The sequence below is a fragment of the Bombina bombina genome, chromosome 3, assembly GCF_027579735.1.
Source record: "Bombina bombina isolate aBomBom1 chromosome 3, aBomBom1.pri, whole genome shotgun sequence".
In the NCBI taxonomy this organism is placed as follows: Eukaryota; Metazoa; Chordata; class Amphibia; order Anura; family Bombinatoridae; genus Bombina; species Bombina bombina.
The window spans coordinates 510,121,802-510,140,721 of NC_069501.1; the positions used below are offsets into that span (position 1 = coordinate 510,121,802).

An 18,920-nucleotide genomic window follows, 5' to 3' on the forward strand; every position below is an offset into this window, starting at 1 on the left:
TCAGCTAGCACACAGTAGCAAATATTATAGGCAGTCCCATGCAATAAGCACAATGTTTAAGCGTTATGACACTGGACAGCTAGTACACAGTGATCAGCTAGCTCACAGTGAAAATTTTTTATTGGCAATCCCATGCAAAGAGCACAAAAATTTCAGCGTTATTGTTAACACTCACAAATCCAATACAATCCTTGACGGCGCTTTCCACAGAATTTTCTAGGTACAGCAAAGTGTCATATTTCAAAATCAATGAATCTAAATCGGAATTCCTCAGCTTTAACAACACTCAAAATACCATACAGCATATACAACAAACATTTTCATATAAGCACAATAACACCTCTATTAAATACCTGGGGATACAAGTGTCTAGCGATAAAGACAAACTATTTCCCTTAAATTTTCTCCCATTACAACAAAGAGTTAAGCAGGAACTCCAGGATTGGACATACAAGTCTATGTCATGGTTAGGCCGAATTAGCGCCATGAAGATGATGATACTCCCAAAGATACTGTATCTGCTACAGGCATTACCTATACCCATACCTGAACAATATATGTAGTCCCTACAAAACACCATCAATACCTTTATTTGGTCTAAGCATATGATTAGAGTATCAATGAAGACAATGTACATGCCTAAGGAGAGAGGGGGAATGGGAATCCCAAATTTAACGTTATATAAATCTGCAGTGCACTTAACCCGCATTATTAACTGGTGTAAGGACGAAAATGATAAAGAATGGGTAACGTTAGAAAGAGAAATGGCCAGTTACACTAACCTCGGTAGTATATGCTGGGAGACAGGATCACAACGGAAAACGTTACTTACACCTTCGTGGCTCACTACCGAAACACTCAAACAATGGGACAGAATGCTCAAAAAGGACAGCATGCTCTCTTCTAATCCTTCTCCACTTACACCAACTTTAGTGAAAGGGGAGAAAAATGCCAACCCAAATGCGACATGTTCCATACACACATTACTACCCTTTCATACATTGCTTGACAATGGTAGATTACGCACACAGGCAGAATTGCTTAATCTAGGCATATCACATTTTGACCACTGGTTTAAATACCATCAGCTAGCTCATATGATCAGCTCACATCCCGAGAAAAACAAATTATGCAGGGCATTAACCCTGTTTGAATCCCTTTGCTACACGACAATAATATCTAGGGGATATCTATCCACCACATACAAACTACTAACACAAGGAACATCTCGCACACTTCCCACATATACACAAAAGTGGGAAGAAGAACTAAACTCTAAGCCTTCTGAAAAGGAATGGTTAGATATCATCTCTGAGATGAACTCCTCGAGATCCTCAGTGAGATTCCGGGAGACAAATATGAAGCTTCTCAGTAGATGGTATTACACGCCCCAAAGATTAGCACAAATATACCCTATGACAAATGCCAATTGTTGGAGAGGCTGCGGTCAAGTAGGCTCACTTATGCACATATGGTGGGGCTGCCCCAAGATAAGTGAATTGGACGTGTTCCCCTTTGCCAGTAAATACTCTCCCTGGCTCTGCGTAGACATCCTTCTACACCAAAATGTGAAGAATGTATTCGAGACATAATATCTGTTCGGAGATCAGATGGAATAACTACTCGCTCACCTTTGAATAGAACACCATACTGTACACTCAATTCATCACGTATGTGGTAGAATGGTGAAGCCTCTAGGGGTACCTGTTCCTTAGCATGAGGCCAGCCACTCATCACAATTCGCTTTACTGCTTATAAAGTCTTGTCTTTTTCTGTGCTCTGTTGTATAGCAACAAGTCTCCTGTTTGAGATGGGTAGATATTGGAGCATGTTTATAGTTTCAATCTGGTGCTCCACAGAACCCTCCATGGAACCTTCTTCTAAATAAGCCCTACTTAATGTGTCTGCCACCGCCATAGACTTCCCCGAGCAGTATCTGATACATGCATCATACATCTGAAGCCGTAACATCATACGCTGAAGACGTCTTGGTGCTTTAAGTAAGGGTTTTTTCATGATGCTTTCAAGGGGCTTATGGTCTGATTGTACAGCTACTGTCTGCCCAAATGTGAATTGGTGAAATTTTTCCATTCCAAATAGGACTGCTAATAGCTCCTTCTCTATTTGTGCATAACCTTGCTCTGTCTCTGTCATTGCTCTGCTTGCAAAAGCGATTGGTTGTTTACCTTGCATCAGTGCTGCTCCCAGACCTTTCTCTGATGCATCACATTGAAGTTCTAAAGGTTCATCTGGGTTATAATATTTAAGCACTGGTGCACTGCTGATTTTTGATTTGATCTGCTGAAATGCCTCTTCCTGCACCTCTGTCCATTCCCACACTGTACCTTTCTGGGTTAGTTGCCGCAGTGGTTCACCTGCATCTGAGAGGTTTTCACAAAACCTAGAAAGATAGTTCACCATCCCCAAAAATCTCTGTACTCCTTTAACATCTGAGGGTCTGGGCATTTCAGTGATGGCTTTTACTTTATTTGGATCTGCTTGAAGTCCCTGGGCTGATAATAAGTGTCCAATATATGGCACTTCTGTTTTCCTTAGCTGAAATTTTTCTGGATTTAATTTGATGTGTCTTTCTCTACAACGATTTAGTAATTTCAACTTTTGATCATGGTCTTGAATAGCTTCCACATCGGTATCGCCTTCTCCTACAATCAGAATATCATCTGCAATGATCCTGATACCTGGTAGCCTTTCCAGTGCATGATTTAGTTTTCGCTGGAACACTTCTGGGGCTGGGCTAATACCCATAGGCATTCGAACCCAGCGGTATCGGCCAAAAGGAGTAGAGAAAGTGGTCAAATTGCTGGATTCTTCCTCTAATTCAATATGCCAAAATCCACTCTTGACATCGCATACTGAAAAAATCCTTGCTTTTGCTAGGTCAGGGAGAATATCATCAATTGTTGGCAAAGGATAGTGGCTCCTTTTCAAAGCCCTATTCAGAGGCTTAGGGTCAATGCAAATTCTTAACTTCCCTGATGGTTTTTTCACTACCACCATACTACTAATCCAGTCTGTACTTCTCTCTACAGGAGTTATAATGCCCTGTTTTTCTAAACTGGTAAGCTCCTCTCTAAGGGGTTTGAGTAATGACACAGGAACCTTTCTTTTTGGAAATCTAACAGGCTGTACAAGAGCATCCACTTCCAATTTTAGTTTTCCTTCTAGACAGCCTACTCCTTGAAAAATATCTGCATACTCTTTATTGATGGCTGACCAGCCCCACACAGTGGCATCTGGGTGGTTGCCGTCTTGTTCAACGTTTAGGATATTTTGGTGTTGCACTGAGATCAGATCCATAGCTTGTATAGCTCTACTTCCTTGTATAGGATTACACACCTCTGTGTCAATTACAACAAACTCAACTTTTGGTTGCATGGGTTTCTTATTTTAAGCTTACATATTCCATATTGGTTTCAGTGTGCTCTTATTATACATCCTTAGCATTTTATCACAATGTAAAATTTTAGATTTATCTTTCACCAACCTTGCTGGAATGACATTACAGTCTGCTCCACAATCCATTTGGAATCTAACAGCTTGTTGGTCAATTAGCATAGTAGCAAACAAAGCTGATGGAAATCTGCTTACTGCTTTCATAAACGTACAAATCTGAAAAGCTGGTTCCAAGGTCAGACCCAGAATGTCTTCATATTCCTCTAAGTCTTCAGTCTCTCTATAGACAGCTTGTACTGTTGTACTGGCTAATAAAATGATTTGCTTTACCACACCCTTTACATTGCTTTCCAAATGCTGGGCATTTTTCTTTCAGTTTCTCATGATGCTTTCCACAATAGATGCACTGTATTGTCCTGTCTGGAGTCATTGTCATTCTGTTATGACCCTTCCTAAAGTTGTAACTTGTGTCCATCCTACGGACTGACACTGCACTGGTGCTGGAACTTTCAATGATCTTCACACTCTCTTTAGACAGCTCAGCAGCTCTACCTATTTGAATACATTTTTCCAGTGTTAAATCCACTTCTCTCAGTAGGCATTCCCAAAGTTTAGAGTCTCTTGTGCCACATACAATCCTGTCCCTGATTAATGAGTCTCTTATATTACCAAAGTTGCAAGTGGCTGCCAGTGTACGCAGATCTGTGACATAAGCATCTATTCCTTCATCTTCCCTCTGACATCTTGAAAAAAAATTATATCTTTCCACAGTCTCATTTTGCTTTGGCTCACAATAATCATCAAATGCTTTAATTAGCAGAGCTAGTGTGGGAGCTGCTGCTTCTGGGAGAAGGGTGTCTTTTACCTCTCTGCCTTTTTCTCCAATTAAGTACAGAAACAACTTTACCTTCATCTCCTCTGGTTTGTCAGCCATGATAAGGTCTGTGTATAAAAGAATGTCTTCTTTCCACCTCTTCCATGCCTGAGACAGATTCCTTGCCTGAAAATCCAGCAGACCTGGTGGTTTTAAACCTGCCATATCCTCTTTTGGCGTATTTCTCAAATAACATTTGCTGCCACCATGTATAAAGTTGCTGTTTACAAGAGAGGCTCTCAGACTCCAGTTGCAGTTTTAACAAATTTATTAAAAGAACATCATATAACAGAATGCATAAACTTCAGCTCTTGTTACAGTTAATGTCTGTGTAGCTGCCTACTCATCAATAACTATTTCCTACTGAACTGCAGTGTAACATATATTAAACTCCCCCCCTGGAACCAAACACTATCTTTTTTGGTTCCATACATATTGATACAATACAGCAGTGGAGTGACAGCACTGCACTCAAGCAGCTGCAGCACTGGTAACTGCTCGGAAGTCACTTCTTCTTGCCGGGTAACTGACTGGGCAGATGAGCTCCGGAGTCTGCTACACACTGCAAGTCTTAGTCCACAACTGGCATCCTCTAGCTTGCTCTCAGTCAGCTCTCTCAGTTTCCTGCTGCAACAACACGGTGACAGGACTGACACTAACACACAGAGTGACACGTGAGTATTCAGTACTCGGCCGCAGCTCCCTCCTGCTTCACTTAGTGTTCCTGCCAGTATCAGTCCGACTGATGTCATTCATGTCCTAGCCAGGCAAGCCTCCTCAGCAGCGCTGATAGCTGATTGGCTGTCTGAATTAGCTCCATCATAGAGGCGGTTTGGAGAACCGCCTCTATTGGAGTGTGGTATAAGTCCGGCGAAATACCACTGGGTGGTGCTAGCTCATAGTGAGCTAGTAACACTAACAAGTATCCATGTTGCGCAATCAATGGAGGGCAGCTGAACGGCTCACTGCCTCTCCATTGTGCACGTAATGTGGATGATGGATTCATTCATGGGATGATCATTGGGATCGCATCTGGTGGTGGCACCGGTGGAGTGAGGGGGTGGGTGGGTACCTGGGGGGGGTGTGGTCAGAAAAATTTAAACCAGAAAACCACTCAACTTTTTTTTTATTAATTAATCATTAAAAACTTTTTTTATGATTTGACAGGGGCTTAGCGCACAACAGGTGTTGAAATGATTTTTTTTATTTCTCTCCTCCATCAACTTCTTGGGGAATACATGCTCGTGCACGTGATCTGCCTCTTTTCGTAATGCACGCAATAATTTTCTCTTTTTCAACTCATAATACGGGAGATCTACGGTTTGTGCTAATATATAAATTCTTGCGTAGGTCTCGCAATAATAAATAGATCACGAAATAGACTTTTTGGCACTGTAGTTATGTGTTTTACATGTGTGAACATCAGTAAAAGGTCAAAATCATAACTGAAATTTACGTTACATCAAATATAAATCACAATTTATTGTATTATGACAAATAGGAACAAATTATCAATAATTTACCCATATTTAACATCCGGATTTAAACATAATAAACCATTAGGAATTACGTAAAATTAAAATATATTATTATAAAATATTCTATTTATCATGTTTTTGAAGGAACAACAAATGCTATAGTATACTGATTTCTATAAATAAACATATGTGGGAAATAATCACAATACATACATATATGTAAATAACACACATCACACAACAACAAAACATACTAGCTTGAAGATTTGGAAAGTCGACAGGCATGTAGCTAATATGAAGACATTAATCTTTAACTTGAACCATACATATTATATCATTAGGACTTTACTGCATCTTTAATCAGTTTCTCACTCAATCTTACATATACGCAGATGAGAGGTTTGAATGTTTACATTATTATTGCAATTTCAATGTTAAACTGGAAACTATTAAAATATTTTGCCAATATGTCAGCAGTTACTTTATCGTTTTGGAACAATATTGCAGCAACATTGATCAATCAGATTCTATGCCATGTCTATGCACACATTATAGACAAGTATGCACTTTGACTGTGAATGACAGCATGAGCAAGAACAAAAAGCGTTGGGAAGAAGCGCTAAGTGTCTACCGCCACACTGCCTTGAATGTACCCGATCCCAGCTGATCTTGGAAGTTAAGCAGGGCCAGGCCTGGTCAGTACCTGGATGGGAGACCGCCTGGGAACACCAGGTGCGGTAGGGTTTCTTTTTTCATTTTTAAAGCAGTGAAGCATGCGTCATATTTACTGATACTAGCAATATTTATTGAAACAAATGTAGCTTGCAATTAATAAAAAATAGAGGTCCATTGTATTAAAGATAATTATCTTTTGTAAATAGACAGGCAGGCAGGCAGAAAGAGGGGCAGGAAACTCTGTATCTATGTATACTTTTTGTCATCGGTCAGCAAGTGATTCTGGGCCTGTACTGGCACTATTTATTAATTTATTTATATATTTGCCATCTAAATTTTAACCCCGGTTTAAATCTTCAATTTTTTACAGACTGTGAATGACAGCATGAGCAAGAACAAAAAGCGTTGGGAAGAAGCGCTAAGTGTCTACCGCCACACTGCCTTGAATGCACCCGATCCCGTCTGTTATCGGAAGTTAAGCAGTGCCAGGCCTGGTCAGTACCTGGATGGGAGACCGCCTGGGAACACCAGGTGCAGTAGGTTTTTTTTTTTCATTTTTAAAGCAGTGAAGCATGCATCATATTTACTGATACTAGCAATATTTATTGAAACAAATGTAGCTTGCAATTAATAAAAAATAGAGGTCCATTGTATTAAAGATAATTATCTTTTGTAAATACAGACAGGCAGGCAGGCAGAAAGAGGGGCAGGAAACTCTGTATCTATGTATACTTTTTGTCATGGGTCAGCAAGTGATTCTGGGCCTGTTCTGGCACTATTTATTAATTTATTTATATATTTGCAATCTAAATTTTAACCCCGGTTTAAATCTTCAATATTTTACAGACTGTGAATGACAGCATGAGCAAGAACAAAAAGCGTTGGGAAGAAGCGCTAAGTGTCTACCGCCACACTGCCTTGAATGCACCCAATCCCGTCTGATCTCGGAAGTTAAGCAGGGCCAGGCCTGGTCAGTACCTGGATGGGAGACCGCCTGGGAACACCAGGTGCGGTCGGCTTTTTTTTTTTCATTTTTAAAGCAGTGAAGCATGCGTCATATTTACTGATACTAGCAATATTTATTGAAACAAATGTAGCTTGCAATTACTAAAAATTAGAGGTCCATTGTATTATAGATAATTATCTTTTGTAAATACAGACAGGCAGGCAGGCAGAAAGAGGGGCAGGAAACTCTGTATCTATGTATACTTTTTGTCATGGGTCAGCAAGTGATTCTGGGCCTGTTCTGGCACTATTTATTAATTTATTTATATATTTGCCATCTAAATTTTAACCCCGGTTTAAATCTTCAATTTTTTACAGACTGTGAATGACAGCATGAGCAAGAACAAAAAGCGTTGGGAAGAAGCGCTAAGTGTCTACCGCCACACTGCCTTGAATGCACCCGATCCCGTCTGATCTCGGATGTTAAGCAGGGCCAGGCCTGGACAGTATCTGTATGGGAGACTGCCTGGGAACACCAGCTGCGGTAGGCTCTTTTTTTTTCATTTTTAAAGCAGTGAAGCATGCGTCATATTTACTGATACTAGCAATATTTATTGAAACAAATGTAGCTTGCAATTACTAAAAATTAGAGGTCCATTGTATTAAAGATAATTATCTTTTGTAAAGACAGACAGGCAGGCAGGCAGGCAGAAAGAGGGGCAGGAAACTCTGTATCTATGTATACTTTTTGTCATGGGTCAGCAAGTGATTCTGGGCCTGTACTGGCACTATTTATTAATTTATTTATATATTTGCCATCTAAATTTTAACCCCAGTTTAAATCTTCAATTTTTTACAGACTGTGAATGACAGCATGAGCAAGAACAAAAAGCGTTGGGAAGACGCGCTAAGTGTCTACCGCCACACTGCCTTGAATGCACCCGATCCCGTCTGATCTCGGAAGTTAAGCAGGGCCAGGCCTGGTCAGTACCTGGATGGGAGACCGCCTGGGAACACCAGGTGCGGTAGGCTTTTTTTTTCATTTTTAAAGCAGTGAAGCATGCGTCATATTTACTGATACTAGCACTATTTATTGAAACAAATGTAGCTTGCAATTAATAAAAAATAGAGGTCCACTGTATTAAAGATAATTATCTTTTGTAAATACAGACAGGCAGGCAGGCAGAAAGAGGGGCAGGAAACTCTGTATCTATGTATACTTTTGTCATGGGTCAGCAAGTGTTTCTGGGCCTGTTCTGGCACTATTTATTAATTTATTTATATATTTGCCATCTAAATTTTAACCCCGGTTTAAATCTTCAATTTTTTACAGACTGTGAATGACAGCATGAGCAAGAACAAAAAGCGTTGGAAAGAAGCGCTAAGTGTCTACAGCCACACTGCCTTGAATGCACCCGATCCCGTCTGATCTCGGATGTTAAGCAGGTCCAGGCCTGGTCAGTACCTGGATGGGAGACCGCCTGTGAACACCAGGTGCGGTTCGCTTTTTTTTTTTTCATTTTTAAAGCAGTGAAGCATGCGTCATATTTACTGATACTAGCAATATTTATTGAATCAAATGTAGCTTGCAATTACTAAAAATTAGAGGTCAATTGTATTAAAGATAATTATCTTTTGTAAATACAGACAGGCAGGCAGGCAGGCAGGCAGAAAGAGGGGCAGGAAACTCTGTATCTATGTATACTTTTTGTCATGGGTCAGCAAGTGATTCTGGGCCTGTACTGCCACTATTTATTAATTTATTTATATATTTGCCATCTAAATTTTAACCCCGGTTTAAATCTTCAATTTTTTACAGACTGTGAATGACAGCATGAGCAAGAACAAAAAGCGTTGGGAAGAAGCGCTAAGTGTCTACCGCCACACTGCCTTGAATGCACCCGATCCTGTCTGATCTTGGAAGTTAAGCAGGGCCAGGCCTGGTCAGTACCTGGATGGGAGACCGCCTGGGAACACCAGGTGCAATAGGTTTTTTTTTTTCATTTTTAAAGCAGTGAAACATGCATCATATTTACTGATACTAGCAAAATGTATTGAAACAAATGTAGCTTGCAATTAATACAAAATAGAGGTCCATTGTATTAAAGATAATTATCTTTTGTAAATACAGACAGGCAGGCAGGCAGGCAGAAAGAGGGGCAGGAAACTCTGTATCTATGTATACTTTTTGTCATGGGTCAGCAAGTTATTCTGGGCCTGTTCTGGCACTATTTATTAATTTATTTATGTATTTGCCATCTAAATTTTAACCCCGGTTTAAATCTTCAATTTTTTACAGACTGTGAAAGACAACATGAGCAAGAACAAAAAGCGTTGGGAAGAAGCGCTAAGTGTCTACCGCCACACTGCCTTGAATGCACCCAATCCGGTCTGATCTCGGAAGTTAAGCAGGGCCAGGCCTGGTCAGTACCTGGATGGGAGACTGCCTGGGAACACCAGGTGCGGTAGGCTTTTTTTTTTTTCATTTTTAAAGCAGTGAAGCATGCGTCATATTTACTGATACTTGCAATATTTATTGAAACAAATGTAGCTTTCAATTAATAAAAAATAGAGGTCCATTGTATTAAAGATAATTATCTTTTGTAAATACAGACAGGCAGGCAGGCAGGCAGAAAGAGGGGCAGGAAACTCTGTATCTATGTATACTTTTTGTCATGGGTCAGCAAGTGATTCTGGGCCTGTTCTGGCACTATTTATTAATTTATTTATATATTTGCCATCTAAATTTTAACCCCGGTTTAAATCTTCAATATTTTACAGACTGTGAATGACAGCATGAGCAAGAACAAAAAGCGTTGGGAAGAAGCGCTATAAGAGTCTACCGCCACACTGCCTTGAATGCACCTGATCCCGTCTGATCTCGGAAGTTAAGCAGGGCCAGTCCTGGTCAGTACCTGGATGGGAGACCACCTGGGAATACCAGGTGCGGTCGGCTTTTTTTTTTTCATTTTTAAAGCAGTGAAGCATGCGTCATATTTACTGATACTAGCAATATTTATTGAAACAAATGTAGCTTGCAATTACTAAAAATTAGAGGTCCATTGTATTAAAGATAATTATCTTTTGTAAAGACAGGCAGACAGGCAGTCAGAAAGAGGGGCAGGAAACTCTGTATCTATGTATACTTTTTGTCACGGGTCAGCAAGTGATTCTGGGCCTGTTCTGGCACTATTTATTAATTTATTTATATATTTGCCATCTAAATTTTAACCCCGGTTTAAATCTTCAATTTTTTACAGACTGTGAATTTCAGCATGAGCAAGAACAAAAAGCGTTGGGAAGAAGCGCTAAGTGTCTACCGCCACACTGCCTTGAATGCACCCGATCCCGTCTGATCTCGGAAGTTAAGCAGGGCCAGGCCTGGTCAGTACCTGGATGGGAGACCGCCTGGGAACACCAGGTGCGGTCTGCTTTTTTTTTTTCATTTTTAAAGCAGTGAAGCATGCGTCATATTTACTGATACTAGCAATATTTATTGAAACAAATGTAGCTTGCAATTACTAAAAATTAGAGGTCCATTGTATTAAAGATAATTATCTTTTGTAAATACAGACAGGCAGGCAGGCAGGCAGAAAGAGGGGCAGGAAACTCTGTATCTATGTATACTTTTTGTCATGGGTCAGCAAGTGATTCTGGGCCTGTTCTGGCACTATTTATTAATTTATTTATATATTTGCCATCTAAATTTTAACCCCGGTTTAAATCTTCAATATTTTACAGACTGTGAATGACAGCATGAGCAAGAACAAAAAGCGTTGGGAAGAAGTGCTAAGTGTCTACCGCCACACTGCCTTGAATGCACCCGATCCCGTCTGATCTCGGATGTTAAGCAGGGCCAGGCCTGGTCAGAACCTGTATGGGAGACCGCCTGGGAACACCTGGTGCGGTAGGCACTTTTTTTTTTTCATTTTTAAAGCAGTGAAGCATGCGTCATATTTACTGATACTAGCAATATTTATTGAATCAAATGTAGCTTGCAATTACTAAAAATTAGAGGTCCATTGTATTAAAGATAATTATCTTTTGTAAAGACAGACAGACAGGCAGGCAGGCAGTCAGAAAGAGGGGCATGAAACTCTGTATCTATGAATTATCCCAGATGGGGATAAAGAAAGCGCGCTGAAAAAAAGTATGAAGCATAAAACATATCTTAACTAACAAAGTCAGTATGCAACTCTACCGTAAAACCGGTTAGTGATTATGTCCTTGATACAAAAGGGATTCCTGTTGGTTCGTTTCAATATGTTTGTCCCTTTTCGGAAAAGAAGATGATAAATGTATTTCTTCTGAGATGAAGTGGTGAAGTAGACGTAGGCAGCTCCTCTTGGTCCCAGAGAGTAGGGAATAGACTAATGTAGGAAGGAAAAGAGAGAGGGCGCCACAATAGCGTAATATTGTCTGGTATTGTGAGCAAACATATGTAGACAAATGGTGTGCTTACCAGAACTAGAGGCACTGTGCTGTGACCAGTGCGTGATAGCTTGCTAGCACTTAACAGTGGCTGGTACACTGGATGGATAACGTTCCTTGGAGTCTTTGCTGGTGCCCCCTAGGCAACCTTTTTCTTGGTATGGATAATTTCAACTGGAAAGTAGAACTTGGTGTGTTGTTGTATGGTATTGGAATACCACAAAGCATAGACAACTTCTTGTAATAAAAAGCTTTAATATATGACGCATTTCTCAACCCCAACTGAGTCGTTTCCTCAGATAAAAGCGAATAAAAATGGTTACATTTACCGGCATTATATACACATTGTATCATTAAAAACAGGAAGTTGTCATTGGGTGTTTGTCCAATAGGACTGCATTTTCAATTGTAAGAGCCCAGTCTTGGCTATCAGCTGTTACTAATCATGACACAAACATCAATGAATAAAAAATATATATATAAAATTCCCTATATAGAAGATTTGTAAAAAAGCATTATAAACAAATCGATATACAGATCTTATAGTGTAATTTTGTACTTGTGTCTGTGAAATTGTTACGATCTAACTAGCTGTTGGCATATGGGGAAAAAAAGAATACATATAGCAAAATAAATGGACTCCCTTTTGTAAAGGGGGGCTCCTTTACCTTACTGTGTATATATTTGTTTTGGTGATATTATTATATCATGTCTGATGATAAGCGTGCTGCAAGCTTGTATCTATCTATGGATTGATGTTTTGTGGTGTGTTGGATAACTCTGACCGTGCATATAGAAACAAGTTTTGCATGCAAGGTCATATAAGTGTATGAATAATTCGATAGTGTGTAAAATCAGTGGAAGACCTGAGTATTGGCTCTATTGGTAACCCGCAAGGTTTTTATTACAAGAAGTTGTCTATGCTTTGTGGTATTCCAATACCATACAACAACACACCAAGTTCTACTTTCCAGTTGAAATTATCCATACCAAGAAAAAGGTTGCCTAGGGGGCACCAGCAAAGACTCCAAGGAACGTTATCCATCCAGTGTACCAGCCACTGTTAAGTGCTAGCAAGCTATCACGCACTGGTCACAGCACAGTGCCTCTAGTTCTGGTAAGCACACCATTTGTCTACTTATGTTTGCTCACAATACCAGACAATATTACGCTATTGTGGCGCCCTCTCTCTTTTCCTTCCTAACTCTGTATCTATGTATACTTTTTGTCATGGGTCAGCAAGTGATTCTGGGCCTGTACTGGCACTATTTATTAATTTATTTATATATTTGCCATCTAAATTTTAACCCCGGTTTAAATCTTCAATTTTTTACAGACTGTGAATGACAGCATGAGCAAGAACAAAAAGCGTTGGGAAGAAGCGCTAAGTGTCTACCACCACACTGCCTTGAATGCACCCGATCCCGTCTGATCTCGGAAGTTAAGCAGGGCCAGGCCTGGTCAGTACCTGGATGGGAGACCGCCTGGGAACACCAGGTGCGGTAGGCTTTTTTTTTTCATTTTTAAAGCAGTGAAGCATGCGTCATATTTACTGATACTAGCAATATTTATTGAAACAAATGTAGCTTGCAATTAATAAAAAATAGAGGTCCATTGTATTAAAGATAATTATCTTTTGTAAATACAGACAGGCAGGCAGGCAGAAAGAGGGGCAGGAAACTCTGTATCTATGTATACTTTTGTCATGGGTCAGCAAGTGATTCTGGGCCTGTTCTGGCACTATTTATTAATTTATTTATTTATTTGCCATCTAAATTTTAACCCCGGTTTAAATCTTCAATTTTTTACAGACTGTGAATGACAGCATGAGCAAGAACAAAAAGCGTTGGAAAGAAGCGCTAAGTGTCTACAGCCACACTGCCTTGAATGCACCCGATCCCGTCTGATCTCGGATGTTAAGCAGGTCCAGGCCTGGTCAGTACCTGGATGGGAGACCGCCTGTGAACACCAGGTGCGGTAGGCTTTTTTTTTTTTCATTTTTAAAGCAGTGAAGCATGCGTCATATTTACTGATACTAGCAATATTTATTGAAACAAATGTAGCTTGCAATTACTAAAAATTAGAGGTCCATTGTATTAAAGATAATTATCTTTTGTAAAGACAGACAGACAGGCAGGCAGTCAGTCAGAAAGAGGGGCAGGAAACTCTGTATCTATGTATACTTTTTGTCATGGGTCAGCAAGTGATTCTGGGCCTGTACTGGCACTATTTATTAATTTATTTATATATTTGCCATCTAAATTTTAACCCCGGTTTAAATCTTCAATTTTTTACAGACTGTGAATGACAGCATGAGCAAGAACAAAAAGCGTTGGGAAGAAGCGCTAAGTGTCTACCGCCACACTGCCTTGAATGCACCCGATCCTGTCTGATCTTGGAAGTTAAGCAGGGCCAGGCCTGGTCAGTACCTGGATGGGAGACCGCCTGTGAACACCAGGTGCGGTATGCTTTTTTTTTTTCATTTTTAAAGCAGTGAAGCATGCGTCATATTTACTGATACTAGCAAAATTTATTGAAACAAATGTAGCTTGCAATTAATAAAAAATAGAGGTCCATTGTATTAAAGATAATTATCTTTTGTAAATACAGACAGGCAGGCAGGCAGGCAGAAAGAGGGGCAGGAAACTCTGTATCTATGTATACTTTTTGTCATGGGTCAGCAAGTGATTCTGGGCCTGTTCTGGCACTATTTATTAATTTATTTATATATTTGCCATCTAAATTTTAACCCCGGTTTAAATCTTCAATTTTTTACAGACTGTGAATGACAGCATGAGCAAGAACAAAAAGCGTTGTGAAGAAGCGCTAAGTGTCTACCGCCACACTGCCTTGAATGCACCCAATCCCGTTTGATCTTGTAAGTTAAGCAGGGCCAGGCCTGGTCAGTACCTGGATGGGAGACTGCCTGGGAACACCAGGTGCGGTAGGCTTTTTTTTTTTCATTTTTAAAGCAGTGAAGCATGCGTCATATTTACTGATACTAGCAATATTTATTGAAACAAATGTAGCTTGCAATTAATAAAAAATAGAGGTCCATTGTATTAAAGATAATTATCTTTTGTAAATACAGACAGGCAGGCAGGCAGGCAGAAAGAGGGGCAGGAAACTCTGTATCTATGTATACTTTTTGTCATGGGTCAGCAAGTGATTCTGGGCCTGTTCTGGCACTATTTATTAATTTATTTATATATTTGCCATCTAAATTTTAACCCCGGTTTAAATCTTCAATATTTTACAGACTGTGAATGACAGCATGAGCAAGAACAAAAAGCGTTGGGAAGAAGCGCTAAGTGTCTACCGCCACACTGCCTTGAATGCACCTGATCCCGTCTGATCTCGGAAGTTAAGCAGGGCCAGTCCTGGTCAGTACCTGGATGGGAGACCACCTGGGAATACCAGGTGCGGTCGGCTATTTTTTTTTCATTTTTAAAGCAGTGAAGCATGCGTCATATTTACTGATACTAGCAATATTTATTGAAACAAATGTAGCTTGCAATTACTAAAAATTAGAGGTCCATTGTATTAAAGATAATTATCTTTTGTAAAGACAGGCAGACAGGCAGTCAGAAAGAGGGGCAGGAAACTCTGTATCTATGTATACTTTTTGTCATGGGTCAGCAAGTGATTCTGGGCCTGTTCTGGCACTATTTATTAATTTATTTATATATTTGCCATCTAAATTTTAACCCCGGTTTAAATCTTCAATTTTTTACAGACTGTGAATGACAGCATGAGCAAGAACAAAAAGCGTTGGGAAGAAGCGCTAAGTGTCTACCGCCACACTGCCTTGAATGCACCCGATCCCGTCTGATCTCGGAAGTTAAGCAGGGCCAGGCCTGGTCAGTACCTGGATGGGAGGCCGCCTGGGAACACCAGGTGCGGTCGGCTTTTTTTTTTTCATTTTTAAAGCAGTGAAGCATGCGTCATATTTACTGATACTAGCAATATTTATTGAAACAAATGTAGCTTGCAATTACTAAAAATTAGAGGTCCATTGTATTAAAGATAATTATCTTTTGTAAATACAGACAGACAGGCAGGCAGAAAGAGGGGCAGGAAACTCTGTATCTATGTATACTTTTTGTCATGGGTCAGCAAGTGATTCTGGGCCTGTTCTGGCACTATTTATTAATTTATTTATATATTTTCCATCTAAATTTTAACCCCAGTTTAAATCTTCAATATTTTACAGACTGTGAATGACAGCATGAGCAAGAACAAAAAGCGTTGGGAAGAAGCGCTAAGTGTCTACCGCCACACTGCCTTGAATGCACCCGATCCCGTCTGATCTCGGATGTTAAGCAGGGCCAGGCCTGGTCAGAACCTGTATGGGAGACCGCCTGGGAACACCAGCTGCGGTAGGCTCTTTTTTTTTTCATTTTTAAAGCAGTGAAACATGCGTCATATTTACTGATACTAGCAATATTTATTGAAACAAATGTAGCTTGCAATTACTAAAAATTAGAGGTCCATTGTATTAAAGATAATTATATTTTGTAAAGACAGACAGACAGGCAGTCAGAAAGAGGGGCAGGAAACTCTGTATCTATGTATACTTTTTGTCATGGGTCAGCAAGTGATTCTGGGCCTTTACTGGCACTATTTATTAATTTATTTATATATTTGCCATCTAAATTTTAACCCCAGTTTAAATCTTCAATTTTTTACAGACTGTGAATGACAGCATGAGCAAGAACAAAAAGCGTTGGGAAGAAGCGCTAAGTGTCTACCGCCACACTGCCTTGAATGCACCCGATCCTGTCTGATCTCGGAAGTTAAGCAGGGCCAGGCCTGGTCAGTACCTGGATGGGAGACCGCCTGGGAACACCAGGTGCAGTAGGTTTTTTTTTTTCATTTTTAAAGCAGTGAAGCATGCATCATATTTACTGATACTAGCAAAATTTATTGAAACAAATGTAGCTTGCAATTAATAAAAAATAGAGGTCCATTGTATTAAAGATAATTATATTTTGTAAATACAGACAGGCAGGCAGGCAGAAAGAGGGGCAGGAAACTCTGTATCTATGTATACTTTTTGTCATGGGTCAGCAAGTGATTCTGGGCCTGTTCTGGCACTATTTATTAATTTATTTATATATTTGCCATCTAAATTTTAACCCCGGTTTAAATCTTCAATTTTTTACAGACTGTGAATGACAGCATGAGCAAGAACAAAAAGCGTTGGGAAGAAGCGCTAAGTGTCTACCGCCACACTGCCTTGAATGCACCCAATCCGGTCTGATCTCGGAAGTTAAGCAGGGCCAGGCCTGGTCAGTACCTGGATGGGAGGCTGCCTGGGAACACCAGGTGCGGTAGGCTTTTTTTTTTTCATTTTTAAAGCAGTGAAGCATGCGTCATATTTACTGATACTAGCAATATTTATTGAAACAAATGTAGCTTTCAATTAATAAAAAATAGAGGTCCATTGTATTAAAGATAATTATCTTTTGTAAATACAGACAGGCAGGCAGGCAGAAAGAGGGGCAGGAAACTCTGTATCTATGTATACTTTTTGTCATGGGTCAGCAAGTGATTCTGGGCCTGTTCTGGCACTATTTATTAATTTATTTATATATTTGCCATCTAAATTTTAACCCCGGTTTAAATCTTCAATATTTTACAGACTGTGAATGACAGCATGAGCAAGAACAAAAAGCGTTGGGAAGAAGCGCTATAAGTGTCTACCGCCACACTGCCTTGAATGCACCTGATCCCGTCTGATCTCGGAAGTTAAGCAGGGTCAGTCCTGGTCAGTACCTGGATGGGAGACCACCTGGGAATACCAGGTGCGGTCGGCTTTTTTTTTTTTCATTTTTAAAGCAGTGAAGCATGCGTCATATTTACTGATACTAGCAATATTTATTGAAACAAATGTAGCTTGCAATTACTAAAAATTAGAGGTCCATTGTATTAAAGATAATTATCTTTTGTAAAGACAGACAGACAGGCAGACAGGCAGTCAGAAAGAGGGGCAGGAAACTCTGTATCTATGTATACTTTTTGTCATGGGTCAGCAAGTGATTCTGGGCCTGTACTGGCACTATTTATTAATTTATTTATATATTTGCCATCTAAATTTTAACCCCCGGTTTAAATCTTCAATTTTTTACAGACTGTGAATGACAGCATGAGCAAGAACAAAAAGCATTGGGAAGAAGCGCTAAGTGTCTACCGCCACACTGCCTTGAATGCACCTGATCCCGTCTGATCTCGGAAGTTAAGCAGGGCCAGGCCTGGTCAGTACCTGGATGGGAGACCGCCTGGTAACACCAGGTGCGGTCGGCTTTTTTTTTTTCATTTTTAAAGCAGTGAAGCATGCGTCATATTTACTGATACTAGCAATATTTTTTGAAACAAATGTAGCTTGCAATTACTAAAAATTAGAGGTCCATTGTATTAAAGATAATTATCTTTTGTAAATACAGACAGGCAGGCAGGCAGAAAGAGGGGCAGGAAACTCTGTATCTATGTATACTTTTTGTCATGGGTCAGCAAGTGATTCTGGGCCTGTTCTGGCACTATTTATTAATTTATTTATATATTTGCCATCTAAATTTTAACCCCGGTTTAAATCTTCAATTTTTTACAGACTGTGAATGACAGCATGAGCAAGAACAAAAAGCGTTGGGAAGAAGCGCTAAGTGTCTACCGCCACACTGCCTTGAATGCACCCGATCCCCTCTGATCTCGGACGTTAAGCAGGGCCAGCCCTGGTCAGTACCTGGATGGGAGACCGCCTGGGAACACCAGGTGTGGTAGGCTTTTTTTTTTTCATTTTTAAAGCAGTGAAGCATGCGTCATATTTACTGATACTAGCAATATTTATTGAAACAAATGTAGCTTGCAATTACTAAAAATTAGAGGTCCATTGTATTAAAGATAATTATCTTTTGTAAATACAGACAGGCAGGCAGGCAGAAAGAGGGGCAGGAAACTCTGTATCTATGTATACTTTCTTTCATGTAATTAGCAAGAGTCCATGAGCTAGTGACGTATGGGATATACATTCCTACCAGGAGGGGCAAAGTTTCCCAAACCTCAAAATGCCTATAAATACACCCCTCACCACACCCACAATTCAG

The 18,920-nt window shown here is 39.9% G+C and overlaps 12 non-coding genes and 11 pseudogenes across 12 annotated transcripts; all 23 read left to right on the top strand.

Moving 5' to 3' along the window:
• Positions 1-6,391: 6,391 nt before the first annotated feature.
• On the top strand, positions 6,392-6,510 carry LOC128654905 (uncharacterized; annotated as a pseudogene).
• Positions 6,511-6,865: 355 nt separating this feature from the next.
• Positions 6,866-6,984, top strand: LOC128655166 (uncharacterized; annotated as a pseudogene).
• Positions 6,985-7,341: 357 nt separating this feature from the next.
• Positions 7,342-7,460, top strand: LOC128654892 (5S ribosomal RNA). Its single transcript, XR_008401538.1, has one exon. It is a non-coding gene; the product is annotated as a 5S ribosomal RNA (ribosomal RNA).
• Positions 7,461-7,818: 358 nt separating this feature from the next.
• Positions 7,819-7,937, top strand: LOC128654776 (uncharacterized; annotated as a pseudogene).
• Positions 7,938-8,299: 362 nt separating this feature from the next.
• Positions 8,300-8,418, top strand: LOC128655126 (5S ribosomal RNA). The gene has a single exon (XR_008401678.1). It is a non-coding gene; the product is annotated as a 5S ribosomal RNA (ribosomal RNA).
• A 355-nt stretch (positions 8,419-8,773) lies between these two features.
• On the top strand, positions 8,774-8,892 carry LOC128654819 (uncharacterized; annotated as a pseudogene).
• A 367-nt stretch (positions 8,893-9,259) lies between these two features.
• Positions 9,260-9,378, top strand: LOC128655143 (uncharacterized; annotated as a pseudogene).
• Positions 9,379-9,739: 361 nt separating this feature from the next.
• On the top strand, positions 9,740-9,858 carry LOC128654921 (uncharacterized; annotated as a pseudogene).
• Positions 9,859-10,223: 365 nt separating this feature from the next.
• On the top strand, positions 10,224-10,342 carry LOC128654894 (5S ribosomal RNA). Its single transcript, XR_008401540.1, has one exon. It is a non-coding gene; the product is annotated as a 5S ribosomal RNA (ribosomal RNA).
• A 358-nt stretch (positions 10,343-10,700) lies between these two features.
• LOC128654890 (5S ribosomal RNA) lies at positions 10,701-10,819 on the top strand. The gene has a single exon (XR_008401536.1). It is a non-coding gene; the product is annotated as a 5S ribosomal RNA (ribosomal RNA).
• Positions 10,820-11,181: 362 nt separating this feature from the next.
• On the top strand, positions 11,182-11,300 carry LOC128654967 (uncharacterized; annotated as a pseudogene).
• Positions 11,301-13,207: 1,907 nt separating this feature from the next.
• LOC128654845 (5S ribosomal RNA) lies at positions 13,208-13,326 on the top strand. The gene has a single exon (XR_008401532.1). It is a non-coding gene; the product is annotated as a 5S ribosomal RNA (ribosomal RNA).
• A 356-nt stretch (positions 13,327-13,682) lies between these two features.
• On the top strand, positions 13,683-13,801 carry LOC128655014 (uncharacterized; annotated as a pseudogene).
• Positions 13,802-14,168: 367 nt separating this feature from the next.
• LOC128654943 (uncharacterized) lies at positions 14,169-14,287 on the top strand (annotated as a pseudogene).
• Positions 14,288-14,649: 362 nt separating this feature from the next.
• On the top strand, positions 14,650-14,768 carry LOC128654897 (5S ribosomal RNA). The gene has a single exon (XR_008401543.1). It is a non-coding gene; the product is annotated as a 5S ribosomal RNA (ribosomal RNA).
• A 362-nt stretch (positions 14,769-15,130) lies between these two features.
• Positions 15,131-15,249, top strand: LOC128654895 (5S ribosomal RNA). The gene has a single exon (XR_008401541.1). It is a non-coding gene; the product is annotated as a 5S ribosomal RNA (ribosomal RNA).
• Positions 15,250-15,607: 358 nt separating this feature from the next.
• Positions 15,608-15,726, top strand: LOC128654879 (5S ribosomal RNA). The gene has a single exon (XR_008401535.1). It is a non-coding gene; the product is annotated as a 5S ribosomal RNA (ribosomal RNA).
• Positions 15,727-16,084: 358 nt separating this feature from the next.
• LOC128654799 (uncharacterized) lies at positions 16,085-16,203 on the top strand (annotated as a pseudogene).
• Positions 16,204-16,562: 359 nt separating this feature from the next.
• Positions 16,563-16,681, top strand: LOC128654896 (5S ribosomal RNA). The gene has a single exon (XR_008401542.1). It is a non-coding gene; the product is annotated as a 5S ribosomal RNA (ribosomal RNA).
• Positions 16,682-17,038: 357 nt separating this feature from the next.
• On the top strand, positions 17,039-17,157 carry LOC128655108 (uncharacterized; annotated as a pseudogene).
• Positions 17,158-17,517: 360 nt separating this feature from the next.
• Positions 17,518-17,636, top strand: LOC128654891 (5S ribosomal RNA). Its single transcript, XR_008401537.1, has one exon. It is a non-coding gene; the product is annotated as a 5S ribosomal RNA (ribosomal RNA).
• A 368-nt stretch (positions 17,637-18,004) lies between these two features.
• Positions 18,005-18,123, top strand: LOC128654898 (5S ribosomal RNA). Its single transcript, XR_008401544.1, has one exon. It is a non-coding gene; the product is annotated as a 5S ribosomal RNA (ribosomal RNA).
• Positions 18,124-18,481: 358 nt separating this feature from the next.
• On the top strand, positions 18,482-18,600 carry LOC128654901 (5S ribosomal RNA). Its single transcript, XR_008401547.1, has one exon. It is a non-coding gene; the product is annotated as a 5S ribosomal RNA (ribosomal RNA).
• Positions 18,601-18,920: the final 320 nt, after the last annotated feature.